General features: G+C 34.5%; 1 protein-coding gene across 1 annotated transcript in view; it reads left to right on the top strand.

Moving 5' to 3' along the window:
• The first annotated feature begins 3,610 nt into the window (after positions 1-3,610).
• cdh27 (cadherin 27) overlaps positions 3,611-8,283 on the top strand; it is a 31,463-nt gene continuing 26,790 nt past the window's right edge. Inside the window, exon 1 of the mRNA XM_051122685.1 lies at positions 3,611-3,895. The gene's annotated coding sequence lies outside the window, so the exon portion shown is untranslated. The remainder of the gene's footprint in view (positions 3,896-8,283) is intronic.

Below are 8,283 nucleotides of genomic sequence, written 5' to 3'. Positions count from 1 at the left end.
GGGTGGTCTTGTTGGTTACTAGTGTGTTGATATTGGGCAATAAGGTGTATTGAGTGGTTGTTGGGTGTTTTGGGTGGTAGTTAGGGTGTTGTTATTAGTTACTAGTGTGTCTGGGTGGTTGTTAGAGTGTTCTTGTTTGTCACTAGTGTGTTGATATTGAGTAATAAGGTGTTCTGAGTGGTTGTTATGGGGTTCTGAGTGGTAGTAGGGTGTTCTTATTAGTTACTAGTGTGTCTGGGTGATTGTTAGGGTGTTTTAAGTCATTGTTAGGTGGTAGTTAGGGTGTTTTTATTGGTTACTAGCATGTTGATATGGGATAATAAGGTGTATTGAGTGGTTGTTAGGTGTTCTGAGTGGTTGTAAAGGTGTTCTGAGTGGTTGTTAGGGTGTTCTGGTTGGTTGTTAGGGTGCTATTATTGGTTACTAGTGTGCTAATATGGGATAACAAGGTGTACTGAGTGGTTGTTAGGTGTTCTGGATGGTTGTCAGGGTGTTCTGGGTGGTTGTTAGGGTGCTATTATTGGTTACTAGTGTGTTGATATGGGGTAACACAGTGTTCTGAGTGATTGTCAGGGTGTTCTGGGTGGTTGTTAGGGTGTTCTGAGTGGTTGTCAGGGTGTTCTAGGTGGTTGTTAGGGTGCTATTATTGGTTACTAGTGTGTTGATATGGGGTAACACGGTGTTCTGAGTGATTGTCAGGGTGTTCTGGGTGGTTGTTAGGGTGCTATTATTGTTATTATCGCGTTGATATGGGGTAACAAGGTGTACTGAATGGTTATTAGGGGTTCTGGGTGGTTGTTAGGGTGTTCTGAGTGGTTGTCAGGGAGCTTTTATTGGTTACTAGTGTGTTGATATGGGATAACAAGGTGTTCTGAGTGGTTGCTAGGTGTTCTGGATGGTTGTTAAAGTGTGCTGGATGTTGTTAAGTTGTTCCTATTGGTTACTAGTGTATGTGGTTGCTAAGAAGGTGATTACTGGACCAGTCAACAATTCTCAGGAAACACATGTACTAATGAAAAATACATACATAAAAAAGAGAGCAAAAAAAAAAAAAAAAAAAAAAAAAAAGACAGAAATCGCACATTTCACATTTGATACCATTAATGGGCACCAAGTACATTGCAGATTTGGTCTATCTAATTTTACTGTTAAAATATGATTGTATTTTGTACATAGCAGGCCTTATGAAAGTAGCCTTTCTTTGACTGGTGGGACTTCACATTATTCCATTGTGTGTTTTTTTCCTAACTGGGTTACATTTTACATTGTTTTTCCCCCGTCCAAATCTGAACCAAATAACAGTCAGATGTCTCAATATTATCAGGGTAACCCGTCTGCACTTTTGCTTTATTCTGTTTGCACTTGAAACGTTAGTGACATGCTGCGGCCACAAACACTGAAGTGAAGCCCACACACAGTCGCAAGGATTCTCTGTCTGAGTCATATAAGAGCTCTATAACACCACACAGCCCTCCAAACACACACATTGCATGCATGTCAGTCTGGATTGTAAAGATATATGTGTGTGTGACATTTAGAGAGAACTAATGCTGATACAATCATGTTTTCCACACATCCCACACGCTCTTACAGCTGTGGTAAACTAATCTTTAGACGCAACAGAAGTTCAGCTGCACTTTTGAAGCTGTGTGTCTTCTGAGGACAGTTAAAGTGCAGTTTCAGTACTAAACCGGAGAGAAACACTAACCTCAATTCTGATCCTCTCAGCCTCACATGCACAATATTGTCACTGGTGGTGAGTGAATGCACAGATGAAACAACCGTTATTCAGTCAATAATAAAACAGAGGTGTTTTTGTGTTTTGCTTTGCATTTCGCTACCTAAATGTGTATCTTGTAGATGCTGAAGTGGTTACTTGAGTGATGTCACTGAAAGCGTCAGACATATTCTGAATCTAGTTTGTATGTGAGTCTTCAGTCTAACACACACAAGTGGCACAATTTCTAACTGTAAATGTACCACACTTAATAAGTGTCACAGTATTAAGTGTTGCATTTTACATCTAAAGTGTATATATTTAGGTAGGTCAGTATAAAAGATAACCTTTAAAAAAATATATAAAACTGATCTGATTGATTTCGTTTAATTGCCACTAGATGGCGCTTTGCATATAATCTTAAATCAAGGCTAAGTGCACAAAAAAATTCCCCGAATCTTAAAAAAAAAACTTCTCTGTTGTACTTATAATGATCACTGTGGCTGAAAGATGTACAAAAAATCATTTTCTGCTCATATAATTATTATTATTATTATTATTATTATTATTATTATTATGAGTTTTATATTTTATTACTTAAAAACCCTTTATCTAGTTTACAACAGTTAACAGCATTGAAACTGACATGCATATTACTGACATATGTACTGACTACTATTTCCTGCTACCTAGAGTCTAGAGTTACTGTTAGAAAACACAATTAACACTTTCTTTCTTCTTTCTTTTGTTCTTTGTGCACAATGATTATTTCCGAGTTTATGATGTAAAAACCTTTCATTAAAAGTAAACTCGGAAATAATCATTGTGCACAAAGAACAAAAGAAAGAAGAAAGAAAGTGTTAATTGTGTTTTCTAACAGTAACTCTAGACTCTAGGTAGCAGGAAATAGTAGTCAGTACATATGTCAGTAATATGCATGTCAATAAATTATTAGCATAATAAATTGATATTTAATGATATATTGCTTTGTAATTTTGTAAATTTTTAAAATAGAAACATGATTTGGCTGTGATGTAAAGGCCTTCTAACCATCATTGCCTTTTTGGTCACTTTTAAATGAAAATTTGTACATTTCAAAATCAAAAATCATGGACATAATTTGGATTTTGGAAAAAAAAAGTAACACTTGGTACCTTTGCAGTCAAAAAAACAACTGACATAGGGAATTAATGGATTTTTATCTTTTATTTTTGCTTAACTGGAATGGGATGAAACTTGGTCACATTTGTTGCATTAGTTATGTAAACCTAAAAAAACAAACAAAAAAAACAAACAAACAAAAAAAACACATGGACGTGATTCGGATATGTTAAAGGGTCAAACTATAAAAAAATACCACTGGTAATGACCAACAAATACGACAAATACGACCAACATAGGAAATCAATAAATAAATAAATAAATAAAATGATATAAACATGCCTTATCATAAAATCTCCCCAAAATTCTAAATAATAATCAAAAATATTACTGACAAAACTATATTAGATTGATTTTACATTTCAATTACATTTCAAGGTGTTTGTCATTTTTGACTATGAGGGTACCAAGTGTGACCCCCAACTTAAGAGGCTCAGACTAGTGAGGTCAGCAAGTACACAGAATACACAGAATAAGTTGATTTCATTTAAGATTATTAATTGTTTAGCATTCTTCATCAAATGTTACATATATACATACAGAAAGTTTTAGTTTTCCAGATAGTACAGATAGTTTTCCTTTCAAGGAATGACCTGTAGGACACAGGGAGTGCAAGAAACAGAGCTGGTTTTAGTTTTCTTAGCACCTCCTCTCTTGTTACATAACTCCTCCCTCCTTCCTCTGTCTGATTCCATCTGTAAATTCTACTCCCCTCCTCCCATGAGGGTGGATTTGGTATGATCCACTTGCCCTAGACCTGAGGTCTGGGTCTGAGCAGAGAGACACGGCCACTGGCGCTGCTGCAGAGGAAGTGTACAACTGAATCTACAGCCTAAAGACTCAGGGAGAGAGAGAGGAAGAGAGAGTGTGGGGGAGATGAACTGTGTCCAGTCTTCCTCTGGGACGTTAGACTGACTGAAGCTGCTGGTACAGCACTGAGTTTTACAGCTGTGCATCTCTGTCACTCTGGAGTCATGAGCTCAAAGGGGACGAACCTCCACAACAAACGTCTGCCGTGTGAGTATTTCACCTTTAGTCAGATTATTTTTGGTCTTAAAGATATGATTCCTTTTTAAACTCATCCTCACCAGTTAATAATCAACAGAAGAATCACTGTGTTGTTAAAGAATATGTACAAAAAAAGGCCAGGGCTAACTGTCACATTTTTAGCACAGTGAATATTTTTCATTGCATGTTAATCATTTAAAAATTAAAAAAATATCGTTAAAAGATGCAAACCTTAAAGTCTTGCCTATAATAAAGCTATTAAATATTTTTATCTTCATTGCCCAGTAAGTTTAACTTGTTAATCATGCCCACCTATTATAGTAAAAATATGAAAAATACTGTACAATAGCACATTTTGTACTTACAGTACAAAATTTCAAACCACTATAAATAAATATTTATAAAAAAACATTCAAAAAACACTTGTGACAATGACATTGGAATAATAGAAAAATTCTATTATTTTTTAAATCAGCACACAAAATTACTACCAGATTGTTACTATGGAAAACAAGCATTTGTGAAATTTAACTCTGACTAAAATAAAACGTCAAAATATATTAATTGTTATTTTCACTAGAGTATCACCAGTAACAATGTTAAATATGCCTACCTTATATGGACCCGTCACTTTCTTGGCTGAATAAGGGAAGATTATCTAAAACAGTCTGAGCTGTGGCTCTGTTTTATTTTAGTCTATCATAGTTTCCTGTGTAGACTGCGGGAATTTAATTTATAACCTCTTTGTTTGCTTGGTATTTTCTAATGCTATGTAGAATTGCTATTTTTGAAGGGCTTTGATCACTGTTTTGACCAAACATTTAAAGAGTCAGATTGACTTGATGAACCTGCCAAAGCTTAGAGAGCAAAGGCTTACTCGAGTCTAGATTTGCTGTGTGTGTCCTGACTGAAATCCCTCTAAATGGGATTGTTTTCCTGCCATTTTTAGCAGATGGACTGTGGGTACAATCCAAGTTCCCACACTTACTGCTTACACACACTCACACACACACACATGCTTGGAGGTTAAGACTGGAAATTAGACTGGCCACAGGAGAATTTGCAACACTATCTTTCAATTGTGCTCACATTATGAGTAAATTGTCCATGTCTGTCAAAGAGATTTGGAGATTTGCACCCCAGATGTTTAAGATAATTTGTAATAAGATAATTGTTTTGGCTTGTGTGACTAATGATTATGATAATGTTTCTGATTTGTCATAAGGCCACATGTTAAAATGGAATAACCCACATTTTTTAGCGTGCAACAATAGCATGCTTTACCTGATCCATTTTCCTTGAAATCACACAAAGAATTTAGAGAATGAGAACTATACTTAAAACTTAATCCAGATCCTGGTAAAAAAATATATTTTTGAAGCCTGTTAAATACTAGTCTTTATAAATACAGTTGAGGTCAAAAGTTTACACCCCCCTTTCAGAATATGCAAAATGTTAATTATTTTACCAAAATAAGAGTGACCATACATACAATGCATGTTATTGTTTATTTAGTTCCGACCTGAATAAGATGTTTCACATAAAAGATGTTTACATTTAGTCATATGCAATTATTACAGAAGGTTCAAACACTCACTGATGCTTCAGAAGGAAAAACCACGCACTGAGAGCCGGGGGGTGAAAACTTTTTGAATTTGAAGATCAGGGTAAATTTAACTTATTTTGTCTGCCATACTAACTGAAAAAAAAAAAAAAATATTTAGGCAAAATAAGAAAAATGTACACATCTCCTTTCTGTTCAAAAGTTTTCACCCCCTGGCTCTTAATGCATGGTTTTTCCTTCTGGAGCATCAGTGAGTGTTTGAACCTTCTGCAGTAGTTGCATATGAATTATACAGTCATTGTGAAAAGGGTTCAAATACACAAAAATGCTGGAAAACCAAAAAAATAGTGGGACCTGAAGGATTTTTCTGAAGAACAGGAGGCAGTTTAACTGTTCAGGACACATAAAGGACTCCTGAAGAACTATCACTAATCACTAAAAAAAAAAAAAAAAAAAAAAAAACAGCTTCGGATCATTCAGGTAACAACACAGGATTGAGAATCAAGGAGATTTTAACTTTTTGAACGGGGTAATTTTTATAAATTCAACTATTATTTTCTCTTGTGGACTATATGTAAACATCTTTTATGTGAAATGTCTTATTCAGGTCAGTACTAAATAAACAATAACATGCATTTTGTATGATCCCTCTTATTTTGGTAAAATAATTAACATTTTGCAGATTCTGAAAGGGGGATGTAAACTTTTGACCTCAACTGTACTTCTTCTGTTAATGTTTTCTTAAACCTTTGTATACCGATGAGCCTTTAGAAAGGTGTTGGTGATGTATCACAAACCTGCTTTTAGATTGGGTTCAGGTCAGGTGAATTTGGAGTCTAAGGCATTAACAGAAATTCATCATGTTCCTCGAACCGCTCCTTGACGATTTTGGCAGTGTGGCATGTAATGGCCATCAGCGGATGAATGGGTGCAAATGGTCTTCAACAATGTTCAGATACCTGACAGCTGTCAGGGATTGTGCTATTGGAATGAGAAGGCCTGAAGTGTCCCAAGAACACTGCTGTCTGCCTAACATTGCATCCAGGTGCCATAGCCTCTGTTGGCAATCGGTGTGTCCAAACTCAGCTGTCGGTGTGATGGACCAGGAATTTTAAATCATTAAACCAGGCCACTGTCTTCCAATCATGGGGACCCTGCTGGGTGTTTGGCTAAGCAGACCCATACGCAGAAGACTGTGATGAACTGTGTACTGTGTTTGCTGAAATTGTTGAATGTGGTACAGTTCTACCGAGAAATTCTTCCAAAAGCCGCCACAAAGGCTAACTTTTATCAGTTCATAGATTTTGGAAAAAATCACAATCTTAAGTCTTTAGATGATAGCATTAAAAGTGGGAAGGAATTTCACTGAAGCTACAAGACATCTAAGACATTAATGATATCTAAGAAAAAGATAACATTCTATTCAGTGGACTTGCTATCTAGTTCTCTACTCCCTGTTTCATACTTTCCTCATGACTCATTATCATGTTATTCATCTTGTGGACTCTACTAGAAATCCCTCTGTTTGTTCCACTGACATTGTTCCCCCGTGGTACTTTCCTGTGAATCTTAGTTTTAGTTTCTCTGGAAACAGAACAGCTGAATTAGGGGTGGCCTCTTTAAAGATTCTAAATTAAATGTGTCTAGGAGGTTAGAGTGTGTGAATGACTTCATTGTCAGATAGTAGGAGAGCTTCTGAGTGTCTGCTTCTGTGATTTGTTTCCATTTCTAAAACTTGCATACCCACTCATTCTACGCACACAAAAGCAGCTCCCACTATTAATAATTCAGTTTGTTTAGGAAACCACAGCTATGGGTGTCAATTTGACACATGGCAGGGGATTTCTGGTTTATACAGTAACTATTTATGCTTCTGTTATATTATCAGACTTTCAGAAATACAGCAATACTTAGATGCGTAAATTGAGTTAACTTTATTATTTACACAAGGGTACGGAAATTAGTAGGATGGCAAACAGAATTAAAACAAAGAGCCAAAGTTAACTAATGGTTTCAGCTGAAGTTATTTTTTATTTAAATTGTGACAATATCAACATATTTCTTCTTCTATTTTATTTTACCAATATAATACAATGTTTTAAAGTGAAACAAACTAACAAATACTACAACACATCATAGAATTCCTTAAATCCATTAATGATTCTTATTGATGTTTGTGCTGTTTTTTTGTAACAATGTAACAAAATGTAACAAAAATATGTCACTTGGAGGATGAAGTGGCTTTTTTTTAGTTAAATCTTATGAAAAACAACAACAACAACAACAACAACAAAAAAGCATAAAATGATTACCAAATAAAATAATATTTATATAATTATATATTATAATATTATAAAAAAATTATATATATATAATGTATATGTATATATATATATATATATTTTTTTTTTTTCTTTCATGTTTGAAATTAGTTTAATAGCAAATTTTTATTTATAATGTATAATAAAATATTTATAATTCATCTGTAAGTTCATTTGAATGTAGTCTATTACTGTGAGTAAAGAAAATTAATTAGAATTATTTACAAATTGTGACTTACCAGTGGATATTTTATTTATTATATTAAGTCTGAATGGGAATATGGAAATGTTATGAATTGTAGGATTCACAAGTTTTTATTTAGACATATTCAATCTAAAAACATTAAAGTTTTCTTCTGATAGGTTGTATCTTTTACGTCTCCCATGCTATAATTAAATCAAATGTAATGAGTTATAAGATACTTACGAAAGATACTAAAGCATGACCTCACCTCATATGTAGTTGCTTAAGTCAGAGATGCTTTTTAAAAACTTTTTGCAACGGATATATA

Source organism: Labeo rohita, chromosome 11 (genome assembly GCF_022985175.1).
Source record: "Labeo rohita strain BAU-BD-2019 chromosome 11, IGBB_LRoh.1.0, whole genome shotgun sequence".
Classification (NCBI taxonomy): Eukaryota; Metazoa; Chordata; class Actinopteri; order Cypriniformes; family Cyprinidae; genus Labeo; species Labeo rohita.
The sequence above is the reverse complement of the archived record's forward strand: the minus strand, read 5'-3'. Positions and strand labels throughout refer to the sequence as shown.